Below are 21859 nucleotides of genomic sequence, written 5' to 3'. Positions count from 1 at the left end.
CAACAAAAGCAAGGTAGGAAGTAAAGTTTAGTTTACTCAGTTTAGTAACTGAGTAATTAAATCAGAGAAGAGCTTGTATGTGGATTAAATTTTGAAATTCTAGAATTGTGATTTGGAATACCTCAAATTGAGGTAGAAATTTTTGGATTTGATTCTTATTTAAATGGGATACTCTTACTTTTTTTCTGAAATAAAATGAAAATGGGAAAGCTTATAATTGTATAGAATCTCAGTTTGGGGAAGCACTCAAAATAACACAAAAAAGAAACAAACTATTTAGTGAGTTTTGTCTTGTATGGTATTTGTAGAAGTAGTGAGAATGGAAACCAAAATTACTTATAAAAATATTCAGGCTTACATATTTGTATATTTTAATAGGGGAAAAAAATAGAATTGGGAATATCCAATTACACAGAATTGCAGCTGAGCCCACCAATACCCTCAGCATCTGTAGAGCCAGTATTTCTCATTTTAAAATTTTATGTATATGGAGAATTGTCAAATAAAGAGATAAAAAATTCCAAGTGTATTAACTATAAAATATATAGGAAAAATTCTGCTAATTTTATAAAAATAGCAAAATAGGTCAATTTTATAAAAAAGCATTTTGTGGAAAAATATCAATGATAGTGATAAAATATTAGAGGCAGATATGAATAAAAAAACTGAAATTTGTGGATTGACCATACATCCTTATTGTCCAAGACAGTGCTGTAGTAAGGAGCATTTGTTGGTATAATCATTAATATCCTGTTGCACTCTCAAAATCATCCCTAATTGGATGATAAATTATATTTTCACCATAAACATATGTAATGTATATCATTAATAACTATTCTGCAGATCTTATTTTTAATCCTTAATAAGAATACTCTTATTTTTTAAATTACCTTTAACTGTGTCTGGCTGCAGCTTTTTAAATTGTTTTAAAAAGAATGTAAGTTTAACAAATTAGACATTTGTGGCTCCTTTCAATTACAGAAGTGTGGAGTTTAGGCAGTGAATTATATGGCCCCACTTTCTGTCTGATAAGCATCAAAGTAAATAGTTTACTCATGACTAAAGCAGGGGAAAAAATAAACATACAAACCACTAGTACTTAGAGACATACTGATTAGAAAAATGTATAAGCCAAATGTTCCTGCTTTCTGTATCAATTTTAGGAAGAATGTTATTCCATGATATTAAGTACTACATAATCACAATTAGATTTTAGCCTTAAAATCCTATCATGTGTCCTTGTAAACTTTACAAATCTTTAATGGATTAAGTTTTGAAATTCACAATAATTTAGCTTGTAGGATATTTCAGCTATGAAGTGTAAAAAGGCACTTAGCATTAACATAAATGAAAGAAAGTTGCTGGAAAAAACTCAAACCCTATTGTTTGTATCAGATTTATGTGTCTGTGATGTTTATGTATGTTAATGTTTATAAGTATTTTAATGAAGTAGTTCTATTAAGATATCACACACTTTTCCATAGTTATTAATTGAATCATGGTTTCTCATACTGTGTCTCAAGGAATCTTGTGCTTTTTTTAGCTTGACTACATACAGAAGAATTACTTCTATAGATTTTTAAAATTCATGGTAATTTGAAAAGATTCTTCAATTTGATTTTAAAATTAGTGAATGTGTCTTGATAGATGCCTAGTACACTCAGCGTCTGACAAGTACAAAACAGGCTCCATTTATTCTTTCAATGGTCTGTCAAAGTAATACTGTTATTCAGAAGTCTAATTTTTATGTTATTGCGCATGCATATACATGCTTTCTCACACACCACTTTTTAACACAAACTTCCAAGATTATATTTTATTCATTATCAAAAAGAAAACTACTAAATTAATGGAAGTTGATAAAAAGTTTCTTAATGTTTTAGTCATATTTTTATAGTCTAGAAGATGAAGAGTTAATTTTTTGTCCTTTTTAAATATAATCAGATAATTTTATAAAGGGTGCATTTTCATTTTGGTATTTATGGATAAGTTATTTTAAAGAGAAGAGATTATTTAGAGCAATAACTCAATAGTGCATTTAAAATTTTGTAAGGCATAGTGATGTCCTTGAAATATAAAGCAGAAAGAAAGATGAGGAGGGGAGGTGGGGGACATTCAGCCCAAACTAACATGACAAATCAAGGCTTTGTAAAAAAATAAAATGAATTGCTACCTGTAGATATGCCAGCAGTAAATCTGGTGTAGACACACAACAAATGTTTCAAAAGTAAATTAGCCCTCAGTGTGTAATGCAAAAATAAATACTCATAAAAATATTCCTTAGTTGACATATAGACACTTAAAATAATATGCAAACTTACTATTAAATGACTTCTCCAGCAGGTATGTAGTAGTAGCTCATGGAAAGTATCTGGGAATACTTCAGAAATCACAAATTATTTTGGGCAAATGAAAATGTTGCTACATTTTGAATTTTAGTCCATAAACTGGGATGTGGGAGCAAAAACATATTGTATTAGTTTTGAATTAAATTAAATACTGAGGCCCTCTCAAATAGGCTGAAGGAATATTTAACTTTAATAAATATTCACTGTTTTCCACCCATTTGGTTACTACCAAAATGACTGTGCTCAAAGTTGACCTGGTTCATTGAAGTTCAGGTTCTGACCCTTTTGTGAAAACAAAAAGAAACTTTTGGATTGGCTTAGAGATGTTGTGCCCAGTTATGTATTTGTGAAAGTAAAAGAAAGAAAGAAAGAGAAAGGGAGGGAGGGAGGGAGGGAGGGAGGGAGGGAGGAAGGAAGGGAGGAAGGGAGGGAGGAAGGAGGGAAAGGAGCAAGGAAGGAAGGGAGGAAGGAAGGAAGGGAGGGAGGGAGGAAGGAAGGAAGGGAAGAAGGAAGGAAAGGAGGAAGGAAGGGAGGAAAGAAGGGAGGGAGGAAGGAAGGGAGGAAGGAAGGAAGGGAGGGAGGAAGGGAGGAAAGAAGGGAGGGAGGAAGAAAGGAAGGAAGGAAGGGAGGAAGGAAGGAAGGGAGGGAGGAAGGGAGGAAAGAAGGGAGGGAGGAAGGAAGGAAGGAAGGAAGGGAGGGAGGAAGGGAGGGAGGGAGGAAGGAAGGGATGAAAGAAGGAAAGAAGGGAGGGGAGGAGGGAGGAAAGAAGGAAAGAAGGGAGGGAGGGAGGAAAGAAAGAAGGAAAGAAGGAAGGAAGGAAGGGAAGGAAGGAAGAGAGGAAGGAAGGAAAGAAGGAAGGAAAGGAGGGAGGAAGGAAAGGAAGGAAGGAAGGAAAGAAGGGAGGGAGGAAGGAAAGGAAAGAAGGAGGAAGGAAGAAAAGAAGGGAGGGAGGGAGGGAAGAAGGAAGGAAGAATAAGGATATATTCTAGAGGCAAGGGAACAAGACTTGGCTAATTTGGAACGCATAAAAGCAAATGTATTTCTCATCAAATTCCTCCTCTATGGTTGTTTCTAGATTTATGGCAGCACTATCTAGACTTATCTTTATGTTAAAAATAATTCAAGATATATAAATGTATATAACTAATGTTTGCATACTGACCAAATACCACCAATACAGTTGAGTTCCCATTGTTCTAGATACATCCCCCTTTCCACAACACAGGTAAGCACTATCCTGAACTTGGTACTTATTATACATATACGTATGTATCTTTAAACAAATACGTAGCTTTACAGGTTTTTAACGGAATCTTTAATTGTAACATATTATATGAATTTTGCTGAAACTTGCTTTTCTCAAAATTATATACGTGAGGACTTCCCTGGTGGTGCAGTGGTTAAGAATCTGCCTGCCAATGCAGGGGACACGGGTTTGAGCCATGGTCCTGGAAGATCCCACATGCCGTGGAGCAACTAAGCCCATGTGCCAAAACTACTGAGGCTTTGCTCTAGAGCCCATGAGCCACAACTACTGATGCCCTTGCGCTTAGAGCCCATGCTCCGCAACAAGAGAAACCATTGCAATGAGAAGCCTGCACGCTGCAATGAAGAGTAGCCCCCGCTCGCCCCAACCAGAGAAAGCCCGCATGCAGCAACAAAGACCCAACGCAGCCAAAAATAAAAATCAATAAATAAGTAAATAAATAAATAAATAAAATTATATATGTGAGCTATATCTATCCTTACACATGTAGTGCTATTTCATTCATTTTTATTGCTGTATATTATAATAATGCTATGAATTGAATTGTATCCCCTCAAATTCATATGTTGAAGCCCTAACCCCCAATGTGACCGCATTTGGAGACAGTGTGTTTAGGAGGTGATTAAGGTTAAATGAGGTCATAGTGGGGCCCTAATCCATCAGGACTGGTGGACTTATAAGAAGTGAAAGAGAGAAAGACCTCTTTCTCTCCATGTGTTCTGGTTGAGGAAAGGCCATGTGAGGACACAGTGAGAATCCAGCCACCTGCAAATCAGGAAGAGAGCTGTCACTGGAAACTGAACCAAAATCTTGATCTTGGACTTCTATTCTCCACAACTGTGAGAAAATAAATTTCTATTGTTTAAGCCACCCAGTTGATTGTATATTTTATTTTATATGGCAGCCCAAATAGACTAATATAAATAATGTATTAATATTACATCCATTCTCCTTGACATACATTTAGGTGGCTTTTAATTTTTTTCCAGTTATCATGAGCATACAGTAACATGTCTCATAATGTTTGGATTATAGGAAATTTCATGGGTACATACATAGAAATGAATAAATATGCTCAATTTTAAATTTACTTAATATTTTAAGTTGTTTTAAAAATGGTTGTACTGATTTACACTTCTACCAGTAACCACAGTGTATAAAAATTTTCGTTGCATGACTCCTTACTAAACCAATATATTGTCAGATATTTAGTTTTTGTCATTTTGATGAGTTTGGAATATTTCCTGATGCTGATAATATTTATTTTTCTTTTGACTAGTGCTATTGTGAATTTTGAATGAGTGTTGTTCATTCATAGTTATATCTTTTCTCTGAATCTCCTTTTTAAGTCTTAACTTCTTTTAGTATTAATATGGAGGACTCTTTTATATTAATTGTTGTCAAATGTTTCTCCATATGTCTTTGTCATTTCTTTGTGTCTTGAGAACAGAAACACTGACTGACTTTGTTCCAGACTAACTTTTCAAGGATGCTTAAATAATGTGAGATAGCATCTCCCTTCATAGCAAATGGGAAGTTTGTTTACTGTCTAATATAATAAAGGTAATGTCTCCAGGGTAGACTACACGTTAGACTGCAAAACAAATCTTAACAAATTTAAGAAGACTGAAATTATACAAAGTATAATTTAATTGTACAATTATTTAATTTAATTATACAAAGTATAATTTAATTATACAAAGTATAATTTAATTATACAAAGTATAATTTTCCAACCACAGTAGGATAAAGCTAGAAAGAAATAGCAGATGGAAAACTAGAAAATTTATAGATATGTGAGAATTGAACAATACATTTTAAGCAACCAATGGATCAAAGAATAAATCAAAAGGGAAATTAGAAAATATAGTGGGACAAAAACAAACATACAGCACACTAAAGCTTATGGGGTGCAGCAAAAGCAGTACAAAAAACGAAGTTTTTATTGGTAAATACTTAGATTAACAAAAGAGAATGATCTCAAATCAACAACCTAAACTTATACCTCAAAGCACTAGAAAAAGAAGAATAAACCAAACTCAAAGTTAGCAGAATAAAGTAAATAATAAAAGATTAGAAAAGTAATAAATATGATAGAGAATTTAAAAACAACAGAAAAAAAATAATGAAGCTAACAGTTGTTTTTTTGAAAAAATAAATTTGACAAACCTTAACTAGATTAACTAAGTAAAAAAGAGAGAACACTCAAATAACTAAAATCAGAAATGAAAGAGGAGATATTACAATTGATGCCACAGAAAAAATAAGATTCAATAAATTTTTGGATAAATGGATAAAATTTTGGAAAAATAAAACTTACAAAGATGGAATAATGAAGAAATTTAAAAATTTGAAGAAGTATAACCAATAAGGAGATTGGATCAATAAACAAAAACACCCGAACAAAGAAAAGCCCAGGACCAGATGATTTCATTGGGGAATTCTATGAAACATTTAAACAAGAATTATACTCCAATAAAGATGTTTAAAAAAAAAAATTAACACCAGTTCTCCTCAAATTTTTCCAAAAAAAATGAAGAGGATGGAATACTTCCAAACTCAATAGTATGAGTCCAGCGTTACCCTGATACCAGAGCTGGACAAGGACACCACAAGAAAAAAAAATTACAGGTTGATATCCCTGACAAACAGAGATGTGAAAATCCTCCCCAAAATACTAGGAACAGAATTCAACAGTACATTAAAAGGGTTATACACCATGACAAAGTGGGATTTGTTTCTGGAATGCAAACGTGGTTCAATATACAAAAACCAGTTGATGCAATGCACCACATTAACAAAATAGAGGAAAAACACCCACATGATTATCTCAGTTGATGCATAAAAAGCATTTGACAGGATTCAGCACTCTTTTTTGATTTAAAAAAAACCAAAACACTCAACAAACTAGGAATGGGAGAAAACTATCTCAACACATTGAAGGTCACACATGAAAAGCTCACAAGTCAAAAATTGCTACTGGGAATATAAAATGTTACATCCCACTTAAAAATAGCTTGGCATTTTCTTAAAATACCAAACACCTACTGTATGTCCCAGCCATTCCACTCTTATGTATTTACCAAAAGCACATGCCCATACCAAAAAAAAAAAAAAAATGTAGACAAATATTAATGGCAGTTTTATTTGTAATAAGCAAAAACTTGAAATGACTCAAGAATAGATAAATTGTGATATTTTCATACACTGGAATACTACGCAACACTAAAAATGAATGAACTATTTGTGATGCCATAATATGAATGAATTTCACAATAATTATGCTGAGTGAAAGAAGACAAAATATTATGTATACTATGATTCTACTTATATAAAATTCCAGAAAAGCCAAACTAATTTATAGTAACAAAAACATCACACATGGTTGCCGGGGTATGGGCCAGTGGCAAGTGTGGAGACAGAAAGGGGAGGAGAGAGGGATTACCGAGTGGCATGATGTGTCATGTATGCACACTATCTTAATTGTGCTGATGGTTCCATGGCTGTATACATCCATTAAAACTCATTTATTTGCACACTTTAAATGCATGCAGTTTTTATATTAATTATAACTCAGTTAAAATAAAATAAATAAGTGGAGAGGAAAGGAGAAAGGAATTTTATATATATATATATATATATATATATATATATATATATATATATATATACACATATAAATATATATCTTTTCTGATGGATGTTGCTACAGTGTAGAACATATAAATGGTGCATAGCTATTGGGGGAATTGTGTAAAAAGGAAGTTTCAGTTAAGACAGAAGGAATTACTTTTTTATGCTGAAGGGAATTATACACTAGAGTATGAAAAAAAATTTTAAACACAGGCAAAGGACCAGTAGACTCTTACTGGAATGATATCCTTGCTAAGGAGAAAGGTAATGGAATCTAGTACACAGATAACTTTAAGTATGGATCAAGATGGTAAAATTTATGATTAGATTGTCAGATTGTGGAAAATTCCTTATGATTACATCAATTGTCTCAGAGAATTCAAAAGCAAGTTTACTGGAAAAGAATGAGAATTGGAAGGAGTTTCTGGAGGTTCAGGATAAAGAAAATGAGAAAGGGGAGTGCTGAGGATGGGAGAGTCAGTAGACTAGTGAAGTACAGTATGATTGCATGGTACTGTTTTTGACTCTCTTGATGTTTACCTTCATTTGAAGTGTTACCAATTGTTGGGGTAGTATGTTTTCCTCTAGCCACATTTTGCTGCATCGGTACAGGTTCAGAGCAGAGAGCTGGAAAGCAAGAATATAAAAGGGGTAAATAAAGTGAAAAGCTGATCAGCACAAATGCATTGGAGGTCCTGGTGAAGTTGCAGGATCTTTGGAGTCAAGATACAAGAAGTGAGCCTTAAAGATAGGAAGGTGAGCTTGTAGATGGATTATAACCTTTACTGTACCTCTTACATATTTGGATGTCCCTTCATTAAGTCCCCGGTTTCTCTTCTGTCTCCAGTCCTTCCACTTCCTCCCACAAATGACAACTAATCTACTTTAAATAATACATCATTATATAGTAATTATACTCAAAAACCTTGTTTTCTTTTTCTTTTTTTTTTTAGCACCGTTCATCTAATGACTTCCAAATATACGACCACCTCTTTAGAAAATTGGAGAATTTGCTTGTTTTCAGACTCACTGTCATAATTCTACCATTTCTATCTTCTTTGCATAGATAGATATCTACTAGTTCAACATCAAAATCAGCATGCTTCACTTTTAAGAATAATTCCTACCTACTGCACTGACTCTTATTTTCTCAAGACCTATAACAAAACATTGTTAAATCATATGATACTTTGTAAACATTCATCAAATGATATGTGAGCATGCTTTTTTTATTCTTTTTTTCTTTTTGGCTGAGCTGAGGACCGTGGGATGTTAGTTCCCCAACCAGGGAATGAACCCGTGAGCCCTGCATTGGAAGCACAGAGTCTTAACCACTGGACTGCCAGGGAGGTCCCACATTTTTTATTCTTAAACTGTATTTTTAACTTAAGCATGTCTTTAGTCTCAGAAGAACCCAATTCTCTATGCCTATAGAGAGACCTTAAATGATTGCTTGTATGGTTGCAGCATACTATAAAACCTCTAGAAGTAAAATTGACAAAAGTATTCTACTGACTTCTAACTTTAGAAGAAAGAACTTTTCTCTCTTTTGAGTACAGTTCATGCTTCAGTGTTATTTTGATTATGATTAATCATAAGGTACATTATGAGAATGTCAACTTGTCAACTGGCTAAAGCTAAACACAATTTCCTTTTTTAGATGGGGTGTGGAGAAGTGAAAAGTGCTTCCTCCCACCGTTGTTGCTCATTTATTTATTTGAAGTATACAAATCACTTTCATCCTTCATATTTTGTGCTAAGTTCTAACAATGACTACTTAGGGGACCAGTAAATAATAATGTTTCAGGTACGAGCAAACTGATTTACTATTGTTCAGCATGGAGAAGTTTTGACACTTTATTATTATTATTACTTGAATGTTTATTTGGACATAACCTGAAAAAAATTAGTAGCATATATTTATGTTTTTACAGCTCACTTTGATGTTGCTATGCCTCTTATTTGAGTTTTAGAGTAACTCATATTCCTGATCACCTATTTTCACTTTTATTCTTATTTACTGCCCTGTACTATGTAATCTTATCCATATATTTTTCCCTCTTTTTTTTCCTTCAATTTTCTAAACCAACTCTACTCTCCTTCAAAACCTGTGCCCTTTTAAGACATTGTCATTAAACTCAGATATGGAATTTTGTCAAAAATGTTGTCTACAATGGAAACAACTTTGTCATTTCATTAGAAAATGTGCAGTCGTGTTCTGAAACTTTTCTTATTTTAATCTTCAAAGTTATTTTCTCTTTGGGGGGGTGTAAATACTTTTTTTAAAGATGAAATTGTGCATTTTTTCTCTACAAGGAATTTCAACTTTGACTGTGGCTACATGGGTAGGTTGATAATTCTGTACACCAGACAAATAGCATTAATCACAATATAATTAGGAGGTTATAAAAGCTTCAAATTGATGAGGATTTTTCAGAAGACTTTAGGCATTATATCATCTTCTCTCTTCTTACCATTATTTTTCCCTATTATTGTGACCATATTATTTCTGGTTATTGGTAAAACCTATCATGTTACTACTGTGTCCTCATAAATTGAGCTGTTCAAAGGATGGTTTAGTTCGCCCTTCAGAACAAGTCAAATGTATTCCAATCAAAAGATAGAGTTGCACCTGTTCTGTGTGTATGTTCTAAATTTTGAGAATCATTTGATATATTGCTTCAAAGATGAGAAGAAAATTAAAATGCTTAAATCCTGTGTATACAAAATCTGTAGGATGAGATATTTAAAAATAAAAATTCAACGAATTGGCACAAATTAAGAAGCTGGAAATATCAATATAAATGTAATGTGTGTTATGTTGAGGAACATATATAATTTTAAGTAAAACGTCTTTCTTTAAAAAGTCTGTATTATTTAAAATATATTGGAGAAGACTTTCAGCTAATAGAGTCCACTGATTTATTTAATTTCAATGGAAGGAGCTCTACTTTAAGCAGTCTAGATTATTTAAAGCATGTTTCTTGGGTAATACTCACAACAATTCTACAATATTAGAAAATTCTCCAGCTAAGATTAGATCTGGGTTTGACTAACCCAACATCATCATGCTTACTCCAGTGTGCTTTCTTTCTACAGAGCACTGATCCAGCAACTTGCATCAAAGTCTCCTGAGAATTCATGTTAAAATGTGTATTCCTCACCTTTACCACAACAATCTGAATCCCAACTTCCGGAGGTGGGGCATGTTTTAATAAGCCCCATGGGTGACTCTATAGACACAAAGTTTAAATAGCACTGCACCATAGCATGCTTCTGTAATATCACCTGATTTTGTGTCCGATAAATAAAAGTTCTCAATTCTTGATTGGTGCAAAGAGCTTAAAAAATTAAGTCATAGTCATGATCTATTTTTAGGCTGAATCTGTTGGCCCTGCCAAAATCAATGGGATAATTGGAAAACTGAACTAAGAAACACTCTACCTAGAAAAGCTAAGAGAGTGCAGCATAAATAAAATATCAGCCTGTTCAAGGTAGACTGTTCTAGATGACTGATACACAGGCCTCTCTTGTCAGGCATCACATTCAGTTACTAAAGACGTTTCAATGGAGTCATCCATTCGTCAATGTTGATACCTCATGGAAAGAAAACACACTGTGCAAGGGACAGCAGTCCATCTAGTCATAGAAGTTCATTTTTAATCACAATGCTTTGTGTCAATCTGGTGTGGGTCCAGCTACCGTCCTATGCCATAAACAGGTTATTAGAGCATACACAAAAGTACAGTAAACAAAATGTTGATTTGGGGGAAGCAAGAGAAATAGAAAGCTGAGATGGTCTACCTTCCTTGAACCTAAGTATTTTTTTTTCATCCAGGTAGTAAAAATATAAGCGAAAGCTAAGAAAAATAAGGATTTGTGATAAAAGAATGATACACCAAATATAATCCTTTTTAGCTTTGTCTGTACACACAGGCAGCAAACCATTCAGAAAAAAATTGTCAAAAATGAAGCGTAATATAAGTGAGGTAGTAGGATTTTTCTTTTTGGATGCAATAATAATGCATCTTTACTATACAATTTCTACAAGTTAGTCAAAAACTAAAAGTAAAATAATAAACATTTTCCTGAAAGTAGAAGCTTTTGCATAGGAGGACAATCATTGATGACCATAATTATTCAGTAGGTCCAGGTACCCTTAATAAGTGAAAAACTACAAAGAAAAGGAGCTGTATACCAGAGAATGTAAAATTTTCTAAAATTTGGATTTTTCAATATATTTACAGAATTTTATTCTACCATAGTTTAATACTAGATGATTGAAAGATTATCTGTCATTTTTTCAGTGCTCACAAATTTCCATCTTCATTATTTTTGAAGCGACGAAAATAAATACTTTAAGATTAAATTGCACAGATAAAATACTGGTGTTTTATATATGCACCAACAAATTTGAGAAAGCAATAATATAAGTAAGATCACATCTTAGTTTTAGCTGTAAACTCAATCATCACTAATATATAATACTTAACAAAAAACTGGCTTTTAATCACAGTTATAGATGTCTCATAGGTGCAATAGAATCCCGCAATGAAGATGGCAAAAATAATCTCTTTATTTGGCTTCCATCCACCTCATATCAACTGGCTACAGGGTCCTATGGGAGAAAATGCTCAGTAAATGTTAGGAGAGTTTTTAAGATGAATGAGAAAAGATAATGATAACATTTCATCATGATTCCAAAAAGAATCAAAAATTGTTTTCATCAGCTTATGAAGTGAATTGGCAGAGAGCAGGAAAAAAAAAAAAAAAAATCCAGGAACTGGAATTTCCTTCTGAGATAACTAACTTCTAGTTATAAGAAAATACAGAGAATGAAAAAATACTGAGGAAGGGAAAAGCGGGCTAGTAACTGCCTTTGCCTTGGAAGAGTAGTTTAAAGTTCTCCCTCCCCTCTCCTTTTTTTAAAAAAGGAAACAAGAGAAAAATATGTCCATCCCAATCTAATCTGGATGCAATTAGGCATGTGGGTATTTCCTCTCTTATTGACTGTGGTTATTTTGTTTTGAATCTAAAATTTAAATAGTCAGAATTAGGGTAGTACGGTTCCTAAACTATATTTGTAACTGTCTTAGCCTGATCAGGCCGCTATAACAAAATGCCAGAAACTAAACAACAGACATTTATTTCTCACGGTATGAAGGCTGAGAAGTCTAAGCTCAAAGACCTGGCCACTTCTGTTCTGGTGAGAGCCTTCTTCCTGGCTTGTGTATTGTCACCTTCTCTCTGTGTCCTCAAGTGACAAAAAGAAAGTGATCTCTCTCCCTTCCTCTTTTTATAAAGCCACTAATCCCATCTTGAGGGCTCTACCTCATGACCTCATCTAATCTTAATTACCTGCCAATGGCTCCACTTCCAAATACAGCCATACTGGAGGTTAGGGTTTCAACATGTAAATTTTCAAGGGAACACAGTTCAGTCTATAGCAATAATCTCTTGTGTCCTAACTATAGACCATAACTCCCATACTTGGTATAAGTAGAGTCATTACTACTAGTATGATTGGCTTGTATCTGTTCTGCTATAACCCAACCTTAGTACAATTTATGCTGCAAAATTATACCCCAAATCCACTAACAGCATCTTTGTGGCCAAAGCTTCTGCTTTTACAATATTTATGGTGATACCTGTGTCTAGATTCCTACTGGGGTGCTGCCTTTCAAATTCTAGCCAGTGTATGTACATTTTTCTCTCCCTATGCCTCTAATATTACAATGTAACTAATGGTTCCAGACAGCAGAGTACAGCTTACTGATGATTTTCCTTACTACCTACTGCTAATCTAGCTGAACTTTCTCCTCTTGCTTTAGACTCAGACATCCCTAGTAGGCTGCTCCTCTTCAGGGAACTATCTTGTACCTAGATCTCAATCATCCCTTGTCTTGATTTTCTTTGCTATGAAGTGTGTTCTGAATTTTAACATATCATTTGCTTAATATTCTTGATATAAAAAGTCCTATATTATTAATAGACTGCAACTCATAATAATCATTGTTATTATAAGCCATAATTCATAGTCGTAAATATTGATTACCACTTTGTGGCGGTATCATGAGTCTAAAGGCACAATTATTCCAAGACAGAAAAAAATTTGGTTGAATTTATTGACTCAGAGTACCATAGCTAAGTTAAAATCTTCATATAAAGCCAAAAATTAATTCTTACAATCATTACCTAATCCATTCAATAACCACTACATCTTCTCCCTAATATCCATCCTTTCATGAATGTGTGTGTGTGTGTGTGTGTGTGTGTGTGTATCTCCAAGAGCACACACACAAAGTCTAACAGTTCATTTCTTTCTTTTCATTCTCTTTTCTCTTCTGAAATTTGATAACTGCTAAATGGCATATTTAAAAGTTGCTAAAAGAATAGATCCTAAAATTTTTCATCACAAGGAAAAGAAAGTTGTAACTATATGAGGATATGGGTGTTCACTAAATTTATTGTAATAATCATTTCCCAATATATGTATGTCAATGTGTCAATATATGTATGTAAGTAATTATGCAGTATGCCTTAAACTTGTGCAGAGCTGTGTATCAATTATATCTCAATAAAACTGAGAAAGAAAACTTAGACATGGTAACACCTCACGAAAGAGTATGGAACCTATACTAATATAACCATCCTAAACAGTCATAGATAGACAAATTTTGGAGTCACTTTTCAGTTAAGCTATTTTTCTTAGCAATTGCATTTTATTTAGACCTTTTTATCAGTTCTTGTAGCAGAATACTTGAGTGCAATCTTTAATATCAGATAATTAAGTCATCATTTGTCCAGACTATTTTGACCCGGGTGTTTCTCAATACCCTTGCTAAGGATTTATCATACTACTTAATGCAATGAATCAAAACAAAGAATAAAAAACATTTACAATATACCCAAAATATATTCTTCAGAATTTGCTAGTGCAGGGCATAAGTTCTATAACAAGATTGTTTCAGGCCAGTTAACTAACTATGCTTCACTTGTTTGTGAAATTAGAATAATATCACTGAGAGTTGCTATGTGAATTACTACTGTAATTGAGTTAGAACTACTGTAATGAAGGACTACTGTAAAAAGAGTTAGAGAATTTTATCCATTTAGTGGTCCATTCAAGGCCATATCCCAGTGATTAGCTTCAAAGTTGTGAACCTGACTTTTTCCCAAGCGCTTATCAGTTCTTTGATTTAATCTGATCCCTTCTTTATTAGCCAAATCCCTGAATTGTAACCTCACTTGATACCACATGTTTCAGTGCACATTTAAGCCTAACTTATACCACTTAATTACCCTTCTCCTTATATATCTAAAGATTTCCAGTTTCTGTACTCATTCTATAACCAGGTAACTTTATCTAGTTGTTATAAATTTTAAACCTATTATTCTCTTGTGTCATTTTTCATGCCAAAATAAATTTCATATTCTGCATTTAAAAAATCCTTTTTTAAGGACTTTATTAGAGAATTCTAATTGAAGAGATACTTAAGGAAATCTGAGGTAAACAGTACAGGAATTTATTAAAAGTGTATGCATAAACTTCTAGACTTCCAGCTTCTGCTCAGGATGTAGTGAGCTGAAAAGGGTTTCAATCCCAAACTGAAACAAATAAACCGGTAACAAAAAATCTAGCCAAACAAAAACCATACATGTTCTTTTGAACTAGAAGTTTGTTGTAATCACAGGCTAACTAACTGATCCATAAAACAAGGAGAGTCAGGGAGACACAAACACTGGCTCAACTGAGCTACTAGTAAGAATTATAAATTACAAACACTAGATTCAAATTTATATATTTCTTTCTCAGAGCAGTTAAGTTTAGCAATCTTAAAACTACTTTACATGTGTTAAATTAATTAAAGAGGTTTTTAGACTGAGGTGCCTCTAATGTCATGGGGCCCTATGTAAGCAAACCAAAATCTAAACCTGTAAATTCCTCAAGGTTACTTAATCAAAACCGAAGGACAACCCTCTCTACTTGGAGTTAATGTAAACAGCTTTATGTTTCTAACTACATTAATTATGTACACATTGAATTTAATTTACCGTACTTATAATTATATTTAGAATTGCTTCTTTTTTATTAGTTTTCACAGCCCTAATTCTAAAATGGTACATGATATTCCATAAACTGGTGTATCATGTTTTATTTATACCATGGGTAAAAACTTAATCTGATATCCAATTTTGTTATTTTAGATACTATAGTTTTCAATAGATTCTTTTATTCACCTTTTAAATTATTTCCTCCACCTGGCTTTTACAAGTGGAATCACTCAATTGGAGGACTATTGCTTTGTTTTACTTTGTTCATATTATCATTCTGTTTTCCATTTTTGTATGAATTAAATTCACTATTTATTTATTCATGCTATATGCTATAATAATGTAAGGAAAAAATAAATTATCTCAAAAGTCAACTTTTATGTTTGAAAGTAATATTTAAATTTTGATAAAACATTTCAGATTTATGTTATAATGTTAAGAATAGAAAATCTTTTTTATCCTCAGGTAGTTACATTAAAAAGTGAATTTATTTGATGTCTGTGTATATAGATACAGATTAGAAATGCTTAGGCGGTAAGATGTGTCTTTTTCGTATTTTTATATTGTGTCTATATGTTGGAAGCTTACAAACTTTGTTTTTCATCTGGAAGATTAACTGACTTGAAGCATTATGTGTCATTCTTCCCCCATGTAATGAGAAGTATAGAAGATACTTAAACTTGTCAGTCTCCCCTCATCTTAACCATCTGTATTAAAAATATCTATATTCATTTTTATTAAAGCAAATTCTATCAGTTGAGATAATAGTGAATGTCTGTCTACTCTAGTTAGGAATAATAGACGAGGCGAAGGTATACTCTGTCACCTTCAGTCTCCCTTAATTCTATCTGCAGAGGCACCAATGAGTTGACAACAAAACTTTAACATTATTTGAATCAAATTTCTGTCTTCTGAATTATTTTCACTCTCCCAGTTGAGCTTCAGTTGTATGATAAATAGAATAGTTCAAGTACTAGATTTATGCCAAGACTTTTGACATTCATTAGACTCTTAAAGCGTGTTTGATATGTATTCTTGGCAGCTAGCAGAATGCAGCCTAGTGTCTGATCCAAAATGGTTTTAAAATAAAAGCAATTTATTTTAAGAAGGATAAATACGACTTCTGTTTTTAACCTGTTGGAAGCTCATGACAGTCATCAAACATTCTCATATTGATTTTTTTGTTTGAAGAGTTTCTTTTTTTTCTTAATAGATTGATTGATTGATTGATTGATTGATTTTTGGCTGCGTTGGGTCTTCGTTGCTGCACACAGGCTTTCTCTAGTTGCGGAGAGCGGGGGCTGCTCTTGGTTGCAGCGCGCGGGCTTCTCACTGTGGTGGCTTCTCTTGATGCGGAGCACGGACTCTAGGCACGCGGGCTTCAGTAGTTGTGGCGTACAGGCTTACTTGCTCCGCAGTATGTGGGATCTTCCCGGACCAGTGATCGAACCCGTGTCCCCTGCTAGAAGCCAGTCTAGTTAAGCCACAAAAGAATTCAGAATACACATTGTATTTAGAGTTAGGGTTGTTAAATCCCTTCTTACCCTACCTAAAAGGAGAGAAAACAGGGATTCAGAGACTTATGTTCAGTTTCTGAGAATCTGACTCTTCAGACTATGTAATAAAGTGGAAATAATGTGCTGAAAACAGTCAAGTTATGAACGTAAAGATAATGATATGACAGTGTTAATCTAATTTGCGTCTCCTCCAGCAGTGCTCTTGATTTATGATTCTTTGTAAAGTCATCAACAGGTATGGTGAACTGGAAAATGCATTATTGTTTTTACATGTACAAAGTAAAAATGGGACCTAGAATAGATGTCTTTAAAAAAAGTCTTGACTGTAAAAATAAAGTATAATAAAACCACACTCTTTATAGTGTGGAATTTTTCCTACTCTTATATTTTTGTTTACCATGAAGGATTTATTGATGTTCCATTTGAGATTATAACTTACAGTGATGAAGCAGTCTTAGGAAGGAAAACAATTTATAAGTTCAACCAAAGGGGGTCTGGGGCTTTGTTCAATTTCTGTACTCTAATTAGATAATGAGCTTCATTTTGATTGTAAGAAGCTTTCCTTATAAGTGCAGTGTTTGGAGAAATCAAAGGCTAAATTCTCCCATTATATACTCATCTGTAACTATCGCTAATTACAATGGAAGTTTCCACATAAATAGCTTGAAGTAGAATGTAGATCTAGCAAATAAGATCTGGGACAATTCAGTAAATATTATATTTTTTTCTAACTCATTGCTTTGGTAATTAATTTATCTAACAATATTTTATTACAAAATGTTTACTAAATGTCAATTGATTATTACAAAATAGGGGTAGCCTTACATCTTTGTTCTTGAATCATTATCAGATATTTAGAAATACAGTTGACCCTTGAACAACATGATCCTTGAACTGCACAGGTCCACTTATACTGAGAATTTTTCAATCGTAAATTCTACCATACTGCACAGTCCAGTCGTGATTGGTTGAATCCGCGGATGTGGAACCGTGAATACAGAGGGACAACTGTAAGGTTATACTTAGATTTTTGACTGCTCAGGGGTCAGCGCCCCTAACCCCCGCATTGTTCAGGGGTCAACTGTAATATCTTTACCCGAAGTGAATGAAAGAGTGAAAAAGACTATGTTAAACGTATTTAATGGTTTCAAAATTGTGGTAAAAAGTCTTTCTTGTGATATTCTCACTAAAAGCAATTTCACACTCATTGGGTCCGATTCAGGATATGACAAGTATCTTTCTGTATAAAGTGTTTAGCTGTATAAGGGGTTAAAATTAATTACTTCAGAGCCTTGGGTCACGTCATTGACCTAAATGATACTTAGAAATTGACTAGGATTTGTTGTGAACTATAAGGGTATAAAATCAGGGAACTGTTGTTGCATTTTGCTTCTGTCATATGTGCAATTATCATTTTTCTCTATAGAGAAATCTTTTAATTGGAACTGTGGCATGTGTCATCCTTTGATCATTCCATTCTCCATATTTTTCAAGCTGCTAGTTTTACAGAACCATATGTGGAGATCAGCATAGATACTTGTATTTGACACCATAATTTGGAAAGTTCTAATCAATTATCATTTATTATTATGCTTTTATTAACAAAAATAAAATAATGGTGTTATTATTACTTTGCTTTACAAACAGAACTATTAAGGTAGAGATACTTTAATTCTGTACCTAATATGGGAATTAGTTCCTCCCTCATACTATATTTTAAGACAAATTTTCTTTATAACTGTTGAAATTAAAATAATTATATATGTTTTCACACTTTCAAGATTTCATAGACATTTGAAAATTATTCAGATTGACATTCTGAAACTTTTACTTTTTATTATGAAATATCATGCACAATGACAAATGTACATAGAGCATATATGTATAGCTAAACAAATACTTATACAACGAGCATCCATGTAACCATTTCCCTGGAAAATAAATAGAATTTTGGTAGCAAACAAATGTTCCCACAATCCTATTCTAAGCGTGGTTACCTTTGTCCTGACTCTCAAGATAGCTATTTCACTGTACTGCTTAGTTTTTTACCTTATACACAAGTCCATAAAGTTAATTTTGCTATTTAAAAAAATACAAACACGGGAGTAAGTTTGAATATATATATATGTCTTTTGCTTACATAGCTCAGCATTATGTTTTAGAAATTCATGGTGTTGCAGAAAAGAATGTAGCTGTAGCTTGTTTATTTTATTCTAATATAATTGTCAGTGCTTTACTATACAGCTCTGTATTTATTATACTGTTCATAGTCTACTGTTTTCCAGTTATTGGATAGTACCAATACTGCTACTATAAAAATTCTTATATGTATACATTGTATACTTTTGTGCATATTTCTCAGGAAAAAATACATACAGAGAGAGATTCTGGTATGTAGAGCATTTGATAAACTGAGATACAGCACTTCTGTATGCCTGTGACACACATCCTTGACCGAACTCTAAAAATGAAGAAATATCAGACGAACACAAATTAAGGATTAATCTACAAGATAACCAACCCATAGTCTACAAAAAGATAAATATTGTGAAAAACAAGGGCTGAAGAACTGCTCTAGATTAATTGGGACCAAAAGTTAAAATGCTCAGTTTTCTTTAGCTCCAAATAACATTATTAGGACAATTGACGAAATCCTGGTTACCTAAAAAAATGTCCTCACCCACCTTTGTGAAAGAAAAATATACTGAGATGCTTAGTGGTAAGGAACTTCCATGCCTATAACTTAGTTTAAAATTGTTTGGGGGAATGAAAGGAGAGATAGAAGGATAAATCAAATATGATCATATGTTATCCTGTGAGGAATATGGATGAAGGATATATGGGAATTATTTGTTCAGATCTTGTCCAACTGCCGGAAAATAATGTCACATTGAGATATGAAAATTAGAAAAATGTGCAGAACAAAAGATAAAATAAACATGTAGTAAATATATGTGGTTATTAACTATAAAATTCGTAACATAAAAATCAAGAATAATTTAAAAGGTGAAAAGTGAGAATGGTATATGTAGAGTTAACATGTTCTAAGGTTCTGGTATTAGTAGGAAAATGTAAAAATGATCACTGTATTAAACTCTTAAGGATGCCTATTTTGAAATATAGTATAAATTTAATTCTAAGCATGCCTTTGTTGACATCTTACAGATTTTGATATGTTTTCAAATTTTCTGTGATCTTAAGGCATGTCTTTACAAGTATAATATTGCTGGATTTTTCTTTTTTTTTTTCCAGTTGATGTCCCTAGTTTTTATACAGAGTATCAAACTCATTGACCTTTAATGTAATTAAAATACGTTTGATTTAATACCTGTCATCTCTCTCTTTATTCAACCTTTTAATGTTCCCTTATCCTCTATTTCTTTTTTTTGAATAATTACATTTTATTCCATCCTTCTGTCAAATAGTCACTCTATCCACACTTAAGAAAAATAAGTTCTTGGAAAACTACTAAAGAAGATATATCATTACTTTGCTAAAGAACACTGTATATAAATCCTAGTGCTTAAGACAAGTAGATTAAGTAAAAGACATTCATATTCAAAAGTAATAAATAAAATTGTCATTATTTTCATAAAATATGATTTTGTATGGAAAATATGCAAATATAAAGAACAATAATTAATACGTGGATTTAACAAGGTTGCTGATACAAGATTAATATAGAAATATTAATTGTATTTCTCTCTATATAACAACAAATTGAAAAGTTTAAAAACACAGTTTACATTAATACTAAGATATATCAAATATCTATGAATATATCTAACAAGAACTCTGCCAAATTTCAATAACAAAAAAATTGTTCCTGAGAAATTTATAGAAGATTCAAATAAATGGAGGAATATAATATGTCCATATATTGGAAGACTTGATATTTGTAAAAAATGTTCACTCTCCTCAAGTTATCTCTAGATTCATTGCAAACCCAGTTGAATAACAGAAAGACTTTTTAATGTGAATATTGACAAGCTGATTCTAAAATTTCATGGAAATGCAATGGGCCAAGAATCAGCAAGGGAATCGAAGTGAAAGAGTAAAGTTGGAGGCCATACACTGCCAGATAAACCAATGGCTCTTATAATGCTACGGTAATTAAGATAGTGTAGTAGCAGCTCCAGGAAAGAGAAGTAGGTCAACAGAGCACAATGGAGAATCCAGAAGAAGCCGCAATCAAATGCAGTCATCTGATATATGTCAAGGTTGACCATGATATGCAGCAGAGAAATAAAAGTCTATTTAATAAATGGAACCAGTTAAATGAAGGTACAAATTTGGAGTAGAAGATAATCAAAACTTCTGTACCTCACCACACACTATTAAGAGAGTAGAAATTTGGAATGTAAAGAGAAATAATGTTTTTCTATTGTATTATATATCCAATGAAGAAATATGCAGAAAATATAAGGAACTTTCACAAATTCATAGGTAAAAAAAGAAGGAAAAAGAACAAAAAAAGAAAATATGGAAAAAGTCTTGAAAAGACATTATAAAAAGGAACAGATGCAAACAGCCAATAAACATAGAAAAAATGGCTCAATATCGTTAGTCACCCGGGAAATTCACATTAACTTCACAGTTCGACACTAGTACACACCCGACCAAATGACTGAACTGAAGAAGAAAATACCAAGTGTGGGAAAGGTTGTGGAGCAACCGGATTCATATGCTGTGGGATAATTACTTTGTAGAGCTATTTGATATTTACCAAAGCAATGAAAATGAACATCATAAATGAATGCGCCAAACATTATGTTCAGCAAAAGAAGCCAGGCATAAAAGATTATGTTCTGTATGAATCTTACACATAAATCGTAAAACAAGCAAAACTTGCCTATGGTCTTAAGAGTCAGGATGAAGTTTTCCATTGAGTGGGCAGGTTTCCAGGGAACAGGCGTGGGGCGAGGCACGTGGGAGACAGTGTTTCTGGGATGCCCATGATGTTCTGCTTGCTGTTTCCATGGGCATATTCACTTTGTAAAAATTCATCAGGCTGTATTATTATGATTCGCGCTTGTATC

The 21859-nt window shown here is 33.0% G+C and overlaps 1 long non-coding RNA gene across 1 annotated transcript in view; it reads left to right on the top strand.

Annotated features, from left to right (window-relative positions):
* Nucleotides 1–21859, top strand: part of LOC309627684 — a 484892-nt gene that overhangs the window by 233410 nt on the left and 229623 nt on the right. The gene's annotated exons all lie outside the window — the stretch shown is intronic.

This window comes from Balaenoptera borealis (assembly GCF_965194805.1).
Source record: "Balaenoptera borealis genome assembly, chromosome: 4".
Classification (NCBI taxonomy): Eukaryota; Metazoa; Chordata; class Mammalia; order Artiodactyla; family Balaenopteridae; genus Balaenoptera; species Balaenoptera borealis.
The sequence above is the reverse complement of the archived record's forward strand: the minus strand, read 5'-3'. Positions and strand labels throughout refer to the sequence as shown.